This window comes from Diadema antillarum, unplaced genomic scaffold (genome assembly GCF_040938485.1).
Source record: "Diadema antillarum isolate AM-2024a unplaced genomic scaffold, OU_Dant_1.0 seq00000821_RagTag, whole genome shotgun sequence".
Lineage (NCBI taxonomy): Eukaryota > Metazoa > Echinodermata > Echinoidea > Diadematoida > Diadematidae > Diadema > Diadema antillarum.
In genome coordinates this window covers 2920979-2932697 of record NW_027271698.1, presented here as the reverse complement: position 1 = coordinate 2932697, position 11719 = coordinate 2920979, and the positions used below count along the sequence as shown (strand labels likewise).

General features: G+C 42.1%; 1 non-coding gene across 1 annotated transcript; it reads left to right on the top strand.

The window, feature by feature from the left end:
• The first annotated feature begins 3674 nt into the window (after window positions 1-3674).
• On the top strand, window positions 3675-3866 carry LOC139739948 (U2 spliceosomal RNA). The gene has a single exon (XR_011711533.1). It is a non-coding gene; the product is annotated as a U2 spliceosomal RNA (small nuclear RNA).
• The last annotated feature ends 7853 nt before the right edge of the window (window positions 3867-11719 follow it).

The window sequence follows — 11719 nt, the reverse complement described above, 5'->3', positions numbered from 1 at the left end:
CTTAATTAAGTCCTATCACCTTTTCCTTAAAAAAAAGAAAATTATAGACCTATAGATGCAATTAAAATAATCGCCAGAACCAATATCTCAATATTTTGTTAGAGATGCAGTCCCCTGCAGTCACTTTCGTTATGCCTCATCTCAATTTTCATCTCATCTATATATGTGCGTTGATGCAGTTCAGCAGTTGATGGGAAAGTACATTTCATGCACCTATTCATATAGAGCATTCGCGTTGATATTAATGGGCTCTCAAAACCATTCATCCTATAATAATGGGGTTATTCATGAAGCTACACTTTGTAGCTTCATGATAAAATAGACCACTTCTTGTCTGACTCACTTCCTCCATTATACCTGTAGCAGCTCAACTTTTCTGTTTCTCTCTCCTCCACAATCAGAATCTCCTTCTCTCCGCTCCGACCTCTTCGTCTTCCACACATGCACTGCCCCCCCCCTCTCTCTCTCTCTCTCTGTGGGTCACTGACCCTCTCCGCTATTTCGTTTTCTCCTCGACCAGTTTCCTTATCATGTAATTATGTAGACAAACTCTCTCATGATTATTCGCGAGCCTCTGCTCGCCAGTGTGTTTATCCTCAATGTTATTGACGGATACAATTCCTAGTACTGAAAGCCACTCGGCGTAATATATTTCTCTCTCGTGGCCCATCCACGGACACCGCCCGACAAGCACACGACTTCTGAGGCAGCCGCCGTAAGAAAGATAAGGCCGCCGATTGATAATAATATCCGAACATCGTGGATTGCTGTCAGAAGTGACAATTGATTTGTAAATTTCTTTAACTACGTTGTTTCACCGCCTACCAGAGAGGTGAGTCATTTCCCTGCTGAGATTGTGTTATAAAATGATTGCTGAATATTGTAAAACGTTACTGGCTCAACGACTCGTCCACGTGAAACTTCCTCCAATAAAAGCTGCAGTATTTCAAGGAGGTATGAGAGAACCTCCTTGAGTATCTCATGGCGTACCCCGAGTCTCATTTCTCCAATTTCGATTAGTGAGAAGGTGTTGCTGTGGAAGTGTATACCTGCACCGCACTACGAACAAAACACATTATACATCTATCCCATTTTTCTTTTTCAAAATAATTTCACAATAAGTTCACACTGAATGCAAAAACTACAAAAAGTGTCATTAAAAAAAAGAATTCAAAATTAAACTTTCCAGGAGAGCTGTGTTGCAGAGCTTTCACGATGTGCTTGTATTATAAATCTGTTGCCAAAGCTAAATGCCTATAGATAGGGGATACGACTTGAAAGCTGATATATTCAAAACTTTTTGAGATATATGAGAAGTGTCTCCCACTTCACCCGCACCCCCAGGTCACCCCACTCTCCCCTATACCAAGGACTCTTCCACCAAAGCGGGGAGAGTCCCCCCCCCCCCATTACGAAAGAAGAGAAGATGAATCGGCGTCACGAGCATGCGTTACATCACCTCCCTGGTCACATGAAAGGTGTCTCCTTCTACGTGCGGAACTGCGGATGCTGTTCTTTTTGTGACGTGCAAACTAATCGACTTATAGCACCTTCTGCATGCTACTTCAGGAAAACCCTAAATCTGTCATCGCGCATGGAGGGTCAGCACTGCACCTGTACGGAGGTTTTTGCCAGGGTATTTGGTTGCATCATAGATTACTGGCATTATGAGACGAGGGTGAGGCCACGTGCGCACAGAGATCACAGCACCTCAGTGGAACATCACAGCCTGTTGATGGCATGGACAGGGAAAACATACATTTACACTGCGAAGTGGGCCTATCATCACTCCTGATCATGCCCGCATACATCGAGGAGTAATCAGATAGGGCCTGACACCATGGAATGCCATGAGCTCGTCAGGCCTATGATACCCACTTTGAATCCGTCTTCGCACCATCTCTTCATAAGCACATCCACGTGAGTTAATTGATATCCGTTATAACCTCATGTCATGTTTATAGGTATATGAATCCTGATTATGTGAGGTAATAAATAGGGCCTATCCCGTGCATTTATACATCACTCGGCATGTCATTATAAATTGCAATAGGCCTGTTTCAATGACAGTGCTTTCCATTCAAGATGGGGATAACATGAAGTATAAATTAAATTTGTTAAACCATAATGGATGGCCCTCAAGCATAATGGTTACTAGTACACTAAACAAATGCAATATATCGCTATTTTCATAGGGCATTAGTCGGGGGCATCAGAGGGGCATCAGAATGCTTTTTGGTTAGTAATCTCTAACTGTATGTTATTGCCTCTTATTTTCACTCCCTGAAGGCGGACTCCCAGACTTCGCAAGTTTACTACGATTCCTTTCTTTGCAGGTTATCAATGTAGTTGTGAAATAATAAATCACTGATCAGTTGTTTTTGGCTTCAATTCACCAGTGATATTCAAATTGCAAAGTGCAGATTCGAATTAAGCGGTATTATTATGATGCGTCAGTCATAATGAATCGATTACAAGTTTCTTCCATAATATACATCGATACACGACCAAGAGAAGAGGGGGAAAAACACGGATATGCGCCGTGCGTAGTGAATGTAGACCACACACACACACACACACACACACACAACGGACCCACCGATGGTACGTGTAGGATCTACACAATGTACTATAGTAACGAGTCATTATGAAAAACGAATTTCACGGTCTTGTTTAAATGGAGTTGACCTAATGATTTCAAAGCCTTTCACAACTTTTAAACTAAAACAGACCTCACGAAATATAGGTTGGGTACAATGGACACAAAGTTTAGTAGACGACAGCAAACGAATGACCACACGAAACGTTGTGTACACATTCTACTGGAATATTTAGTGTTCGTTGGTCGAGCGCTGTATTGCTTCTACTTTCCTGTGCTTCACACCCGTAAGTGCGAGGAACCAAGTTACTCAATGAAGACTGCATCGCAAAGTGTGTGGTTGATATAGAACATACCATTTGATATATTGCTTACATGTAATATACTATATCTTACAGCTTCAACGCACGTGAAGCCACATTGTGTATACATTCCATTTATACAAAATGAAATTTACCGTATTAAGACTATAGAAGAAAATCTGCCCGAAGATTGGGTCGTTAGAAGGAAAGAAAATGCCCGGCATTTTCAGCATGCTGAGTGTACCGTTCCATTACACATCATTTGAATTTTACTAATTTTACTCGTCTCTGTCAAGCGAGGGATCACTGACATGGTCAAAGGAGCACAATAATCATTTTTGCAAGAAGCAGACCCAGGAATGAATAGCGCAAGCACTATACATGGGACGCGTCTGGTTGACTATCGATAGTAGTCGGTGGTACGGTATGGTGCGCACTGCGCGCACGTACGCGTTCGTTCAGGCAGATCGTGAGGTCAATATTCAGAGGTCTTATTATCATGCAAATATACAACGTGTATGGGCGATCACGTATACGAGCAAAGTGTGCTTTTTCCAAGATTTCCAATCATTTCTTGGACTTTATGGCAGAATCTTGTGACGAAAATGCGTAAAAATGAATGATATTTTGAAATATTACAGACACCTACATAACTTTCTCTCTGGTCGGCTATGATCATACTAATTTTGAAAATATACGGTGGAATCCACTGAGTAACTGCGACCACATATTTGCAATCGGAGTTCAATTTCGTCCATGTAGCAATATTCGTTATCGCTTCTCGGCCTTTTGGCTAAGATCATGTGTAGTATCTGTTCTTTTCAGCTTAATATCTGAAACGCGACTCACCGAGTCGCTTGTATATTAAACTGATTTTTGTACCTAGGCCATGGAATAGGGGCTTGCTCCATCCTGGCCACGGGTTGGCCCGGTATTGCAGTACCTCCGGGATCGGCCCACCCCCACGGGGGTAAAAGTAAACCAAAGAAAGAATCACCTAACAAATATCCTCTGCACATTCTCCTCATCCGATCCCATATCCATACCTTTCTCTATATTTCTGCTGCACCATTCTTTCCCATGCTTTTCGTCTATTAAATTGTTTAAGTTTACAAATTATTTTCACAGCTACAGGGACCTAGAGACGATGTGGGCACAATCCACCGTGCAAGGCTGAACTGTTTTCCAACCAACGCAGCCAGCCACCAAGCGGTGAAAACCCTGTGCCAAGAGCAGATGTTAATTCAATTACGAGGAAACTCTTCCAAACATTATTAGGTGTAACCATTGTCAGCCAGTGGTACCAATGGTACCAATCAGACATGGTACCAATCGGACGTCGCCACGATGCTATTCAACACTTCGTTGGGCCAATCAAACACCGCGACATCTATGTCAACCAAAATGTCCCAGGTCGCATGGCAGATCGCATCACGAGTTGGGCCTGTGACAACGATCTCTTCAGTGCTGAGCAGAAGAGCGCCCGTCCATGTCAGGGGTGCTATGAACACACCTTTCTCCTTTCGTCAGCTCTGAAGGGCTGTATGTAGGAGAAATCAGAAACAGGCATCCATCGCATGGCTAGATTTGAGAAACGCTTTCGGTAGCATCCCACACCAGGCGATGTACATCGTCCTTGAAACTCTCGGTGTCCCCAACGATGTTGTTCTCCTCTTGAAGGATGTCTATACGGACGCTACGACAACGTTCTCAACGCCAAGTGGGGAAACTGAAGCTGTACATATCCAGGCAGGTGTAAAACAGGGCTGTCCCATGTCGGCGGTGCTCTTCAACCTCACCATACAACTCATCATAAGAGCCATTAAGAGGCGAGCTGCAGATGAACATCTTGGCTTGACAGTCCACGATCAACAGCTGTCCATCCTGGCCTATACTGACGACCTCGTGCTCCTTAGCAAGTCACCTGAGGGTCTTGAAGGGCTACTGGCCACGGCTTCCGTTCAAGCTGACATCTTGAATCTCTCCTTCAAGCCAACCAAATGTGCCTCACTCTGCCTAAACTGTCGACATGGAAGAACTGTCCTCCCACGGACGTTTACCATCCAGGGTCAGGAGATGCCGGCACTCAACGAAGAGCAGTACCGCTACCTGGGAGTACCAACAGGCTTGCCTCGCTTCACCAATATCACAAACCTCATTGAAAAGCTGAAACAGAATCTTGACACAATCATGGCATCGCTCCTAGCTCCATGGCAGAAGATATAATATAGTTGAGACCTGCCAGGTCTCAACTTTGTGATGAGGGCTGCCGACTATCTGAAGTCAGTTGCAAACAACGCTCCTGCATCACGAAGAACGTAAAGAAGGTCTGCAAGCTTCCGACACGTGAAGTGGCTCAGGCAACCAAAATGTCCTAGGTGACCCTCCGTAGAGAACGCCCAGACAAAACGGGTCATACAAGGATATCCAAAATCACAATCATTGACGTTGTGCCATTCGACAGCGGTCCAGAGGATTGCACAATCAGCGCAAATGCCAAGGTGGAAAAGTACTCCACCCTCCGTAAGGCACTCCGAGATGCTGGTAACGGCGTGGAAGCACATTGCTTCATCACTGGCGCCTTCGAGACCTGGCATACTGCCAATAAACGTAAAATGGGCGGACTTGGAGTCAGCCGTAGATACAGGACTCTGACGCGAAGTTCAGTGCTGCATTTTATGTCCTTTTTGATGGACTTTAGCACTTTTTAAGGGGCCATTTATTACTATTATTATTGTGATCATTTTTATTATTATTAAGTCTTCCCGAGACATCTACTCGGAGCACCTCATCCACGGGACGCAGACAGGAATAGGAGTAACACCACCCTGCGTCAAATTCAACTCTAATCGTCCAGATAAATCTTATAAATCTTGGCGTGCAAATTCATTAACATCTTGAGTGGTCAAATCAAATTGATTCATTTTATAGAAAACTACAAACCGTTTTATTCTTGTTAAAGAGCAAACGACATTATTCTTATAAAACAATAACGATCAGTGTAAGATTGGTTATTGTAGTATAATTTTTGGGGAAAGCGGGGAAAACAGGCATTGACAAAATTCAGATACAGATACAGTACACGTATAGAGCACTTAGAATTGCTTTGAGTGTGAAGCGGAGATTTCCAAGTGAACCATTTTTAGATGTGTTTTAAATTCAAAATCGAAGATAATGCTAAAAGAAGAAAGATACTCACTGGTCTTGCTGTGTGTTTTTTTATTAAGGTGCACGCCACGCACCGACTCCCGAATATTCACGTTTACGTGAATATACTCACTTTCCGAGCTTTCCCGGAATTTTGTTCTCGCTGCTGAGCTTGCTGAATGATCTGGTGTTGACCTGGCTTACGATTCCGGTGATCTGGTGCAGATCTGGCTGAGTCTTCACAGCGAGCGGTCTGGCCCCGCCGAGCAGCGAGCTGGTGCAGTCTCTCCCGGCGATCTGGTGCAGTCTCCTCAGGCGATCTGGTGCAGTCTCTCCTGGATGTGTGCCACAAGTCGATCTCCCGTGAAGCCTTCCCAGCGGTCTAGCCGTGAGCTGGCCGAGTCTCCCGGCGGCGTTTTTTTTAAAGACGGCACAGATTGGGGCATGGCGCGTGTTAAACCTATGGGAAAAACGTTGGGTCAGGGTTTTTGGTTATGGTTATGGTTAGGGTTAGGGTTGGGGTAAGGGTTAGGGTTAGGGTTAGGGTTTGATGGTTAGGGTTAGGATTAGGATTAGGGTTAGGTTTAGGGATAGGGTCCCCGATAGATTTTTGGTTTCCCCAATCTGTGCCGTCTAAAAAAAAACACGCGGCGATCTGGCGCTGAACTGGCTCACTCTCTGCCGTTATCATACCTCCCAGTGATCGGATGCTGAACTGCCCGAGTCCTCTGGACTTGAGCCTCTGCCTGCCCAGTCCAATACTTGTGATGACTGCCACAAGGTACTGTGATGGCGACTGCTGTTGGACTGCGTCGTCATCTGACCAGGATGTATCGTATAAATCCAACAGCTACATCGGCAGACAGCTCCACAGATTCATCTGTCAGGGAAATCTTCCCCTATTCACTCTCAGACAGATGGACATTTTCTCCCTGTGGCGAGCTGTAAATCAGCACACACTTAAACGACATCAGCTACGGCAGCACAGTAGTTTGAGGTTTATATACGCCTTTAGCTGTAGACAGTGCCCACCTGAGTTTGACACAGCTAGAAAATGCTGCGAATCCTTACCAGACCAACGATAAGGCTTCGTCGAAACTTATCCCGGATCCGTCGGGAGAAGGAAATACATTATTATGTAATGGGGCTACACTCCAGCACATCGCTTGTACAGCTTACAACTCATCAGCAGAAGCCCGCCTTAAGTCTCCCTTACCACTCCCGACGTTGCACCAGACACCCCCTGTGCCCCGTCGCTCACACCGTATGAAGCGTCATCTGTATTATACGGCGGCCAGCCCAAGTAGTACCAGACTTGCCTTCATCAGATAGCCGTCATCATCATCACGACTCCTACGACTGAGGCCGTGACCACGAGTCACCAGTTAGCCCCCTGCGAATTGACAATGCTGCTGAAGTCATGCAGCCTGCAACACCAAGCCTTGATGTGTCCCCTATGCACGTCAGCCCAACTCAGCTGGATAATACAGCTTCCCCAATAAATGCCTCAAGAGACCAATTACAAGATGCTGAAATGCCCCTGTCAACTTCATCTCCAGTTGAGCAACGGCTCCCTCCATCTCAATTGCCTGCTTCACCTCGTCAACCAAACGAAACACGACAATGGACTCCCTAACACTGGGTGGACATCACTGCTGCCAATGCCACTGAATGGAATGACTTCGAGAAGGTCTGTGAGGATTTTACCCACTATGCTGTCCAAAATTTCCAGCTATACCATGAACCTTCTGCACGGCGACGGCAGAGGCGATCACCGCGCCGAGCTAAAGGCAGCATCAGCCCAACTACCATGTGAGATGTGAGAGAAGTAAGACAGTCCATAATAGCCATTCAATACTCTAGCCTATGCTAATGACCTCGTACTTTTTACAGCAGAAAGGGTCTTGATAAGCTTTTACGACCTGATATTCTAACAAGATTAAAATTCAGTAGGGCCTATTGATATTCGTTTCGATTTATAAGCAATTTTGTTATGTAATTTTAGATTATTCTCTTATATTATGTGCATATCTTATCTATTATTGATGACATAAAGCTGTATATATCTCTTCATAATGTAGTTATCTGATTTTTTTAAAGTGAATATCATACCTCTGAAATACATGTATAATTGTAATACTTGTATATCTAAGTTTTGATTGTCTTTTATGATTCTTAATTTGCAGCTCGTTCAAGCAATGAATTTTTTTTCCCCGTATGAGTATGATTTTGTTTTTCTATGTCAAGCTATCGTACTGTAAATGCTTATGATTGTTAATACTGTATGTTATTTTATATTATGAAATTGTTATTTTACACTATGAAATGATTTTAAAAGTATTGATGTAGAAATTAATTCAATCCACTTCCTGTTGTAACAATTTTTAGAATTTTATTCCAATTTTATTTTTAGTGTACACATTTCAATTTATATTTTGTAGTTTCTTTTTAATTTGTATGTTTCTATACAATGTAGTTGTAGAGTTGTCTAAAGTTATTAGGTTATTAATCAAATTAGAAACTTTAATTTGATAGTGTCAATATAATGATGAGATAGATCTGACGATGTATAAATCAAATTCATGGCTTCTAATGGTATCAGTTATATTGTATGTATGTTAGTTTTTCTCCAATTAACCTCTACTTGTAATAAGTTTTTTATTTCACTTGTGTGTAATTTTCAAGACGGTTATTTTGGTATTATAGTTCTCTACAGACGATTAGACACATCAGCATCACACCTATTATTATCATGATTGACATATTTGTCTTCCTTCTATTAAGATGCACATAATTCTTTATCGTGCTATCTTTTTGTACTAAATAACTATATTTCGTTATATATTTATTCTCAATACAATTTGTTTGGGTGAAGTGCTTTCGAGCAACAATCCATACCAAGACCAGCATGCAGTGCATGTAGTTTCCTTTCTTTCCTTTCTGCATTTATTTCCTGTGCCATTAAATGTGTAATGTATTTGCATTAGTACAGTTGTATTTTGTATTGTTTGTATACTTGTGTCAGGAAGGTGGTGATACCTCCCTGTCTGTCTCTTTGTCAAATAAATGAAAAATAATAACACGTAAAAGCAACTGCCTATAAGGGAAGTTTGATCCTCAGAAGCTGTGCTGTAATATCACAGTGATCATGACAAAAATAAGTGTTCCACTAAGGTACACTTTGTGCATACATCTCTTACATTTGTACAACTGTATACATGTAGTACAATGTAGTGCTATGAAAAGTGCTGGATCAGATCGGAGTTGATGCAGCTATCCTTCAACAAATTAGGACGTTGGATAGGAGTCACACATTTCACATCTACTAGTATTTGTCATTGAAGGGTGCACAAACAAAAAACTTCGAGGGGATATATGAAGGCTGTTAGATTATGCCAGACTACATTTACTGCAGACATGCCGAGAATGTATAGTTCTCTGTTCTAAAATATTAAAGACTGTAAATAACAGAGACTGAAAATGCTAAAAGAACCCAACAGAGAATCAGCAACGTGTTTCCCGACGTCTAAAATGCATCAAGAACCATCCCTTTGAAACAATTGATCACGAATACTGTATTATGTCGGCTATCGCAAACTTATAGACGCACGTTATGGTAACTATTGAACGCAAAACTACTGCAGTATATCATACAGGAGTGGCCCTGAGGGGTTGCTAAACCTTTACACCGTGTAGCTTGTGAAAATTGTCATCCTTGGCATCACGACTACTCTGGGAATAATTGACTCAACAAGATACCATCCTACTGAGCTACTGAATTATTTTGTATGGAGTTGGAAGACGCAGAATCTCCACTACAGTGGATACAAAACAGTAACGAAAACCTTCTAGTGTTCTCTAAGAAACGGGAAAGAACAGTCTATTAATATGCAAGTTGAGAATGCATTTTTTTTTAAATATTACAGTTTATTTGCCTTAAAATTACAACATACATGAAAATGGGATGTGCCCACATTGTCCAAAAATTTTTGAAACGACTATTCACATTTCGTGTGAACATCATGACATGTGAACATTTTGTGAGTCTGTTTTGCATGCATAACCAATCTTAGCGAAGCAGAGATGTACATGCACCCACATACACATACACATACACAATATACGTAAAAAGTACAAAGAAAAACAAAATCTGCTGGATTTTTTTTTTTCAAAAGCAACAGTGGTTTTGTTTAAAAGAGGGATGGTGGTGTGTTAATTAATACACTGACTCAATGAGTGGCTTTACTCAGTAAATATTTTTGGGGCATTGTGTGTGGTACTTTGTAGTGTATACTGTACAAGTATTTGGTAGTTACGCTTTATATTTCTACCTTCCACGATGCCTCCTGATATGTACTCGGACAAAAACCAAACCCAAAACCAAAACAAGTAAACAAATTTGCCGTTTTGAGGATGCATGAGATTTTCTCCCAAGACAATCTAATACACTGTACATGTATATCCACTGTAAACTCTCCCTTTACAAATGATAGATACAATATAATATAGGTCTATTCGCCTCCATGGATTTCTTTTTCTTTGTATTACAAATACAATTTAATGATATATGAGATTTTGTACCAGGACAATCCTATACCTAGCTTCACTGTAAACTCCCCCTTTCAAAAAGGAATACACAATTTGATACATACTTTGTAAATGTAGTAGGAATACTTTTTTTTAATACAATGCAACAAAATAATATACAGGCTATACAAAATTCACAGTATACATTTCCTTTTGCCCATATCATAAAAACCAGGCTAACAAGAAGTCACTATACACACTGTATGAATAAAAATGAGTAACAGAAGTCTGAAAATGCAAAACACATATCTATTCAAGATTGTCAGTTCACTGGCAAGAATTTTCACAGAGAGTCATTGTCACAGCTTGTCATGGGTATACCTTGGCTAAACTATACACAACCCATGTCCAAAGGGATGACTGGGGAGGAGACTGGTGAAATGTCATCTGCATCCTCTTCGTCTTGATCAACCGGTGTTGCCTGGGAGATGACACCTGCTGTGGTACCGGCAGAGATGCCTCCGCTGGGCTGGGAGATGGGAGGAGGAGGAGGTTGGTGCAGGAGAGCATCAGGGGCCTGGGATTGAGAGCAGCTGCTCCTAGGCTGAGAGCCGCAACGCCGAGTGGCTGGAGTGAATGTGGCAGCAGGGGGGAGGTCTGGCTGCTGGATGCCCTGGCTACCACCAGATGCCGCAGAGGATGGCTCAGTGGTATTGGAGACTTCTGATGAGCTGGTGGACTGCAGGTATTTCATGGATATTCCAAACACCTCTGTCTGGAAGGACCTGAAATGCTTGCTGGGGACCTGATGGACAACAGAACGTAGCCACGCAGCAAAGATTTCCCTCTCCGATGACTGCTCCGCAGACTCACTGATCTAATAAAGATAAGATTACATATCGCATTTCAACCAATAAAGGTCTGGGGAAATAGAAATTGTCATTATGTAAAGAAATTGACACTTGATCACTGTATATCTTTCATTGACCAAAATTTCCATGGAATATACTGTAGATCAAATTCCTTAGATCTCTGCAAAATCTGAAGAAATTTAGAAACATTTCCCAATTTGAGAGAAAATTTTAAAAGATGTTTTATCACATGCAATTAAAGATATGACATTTTTTTTATTCTCAAGAAATAG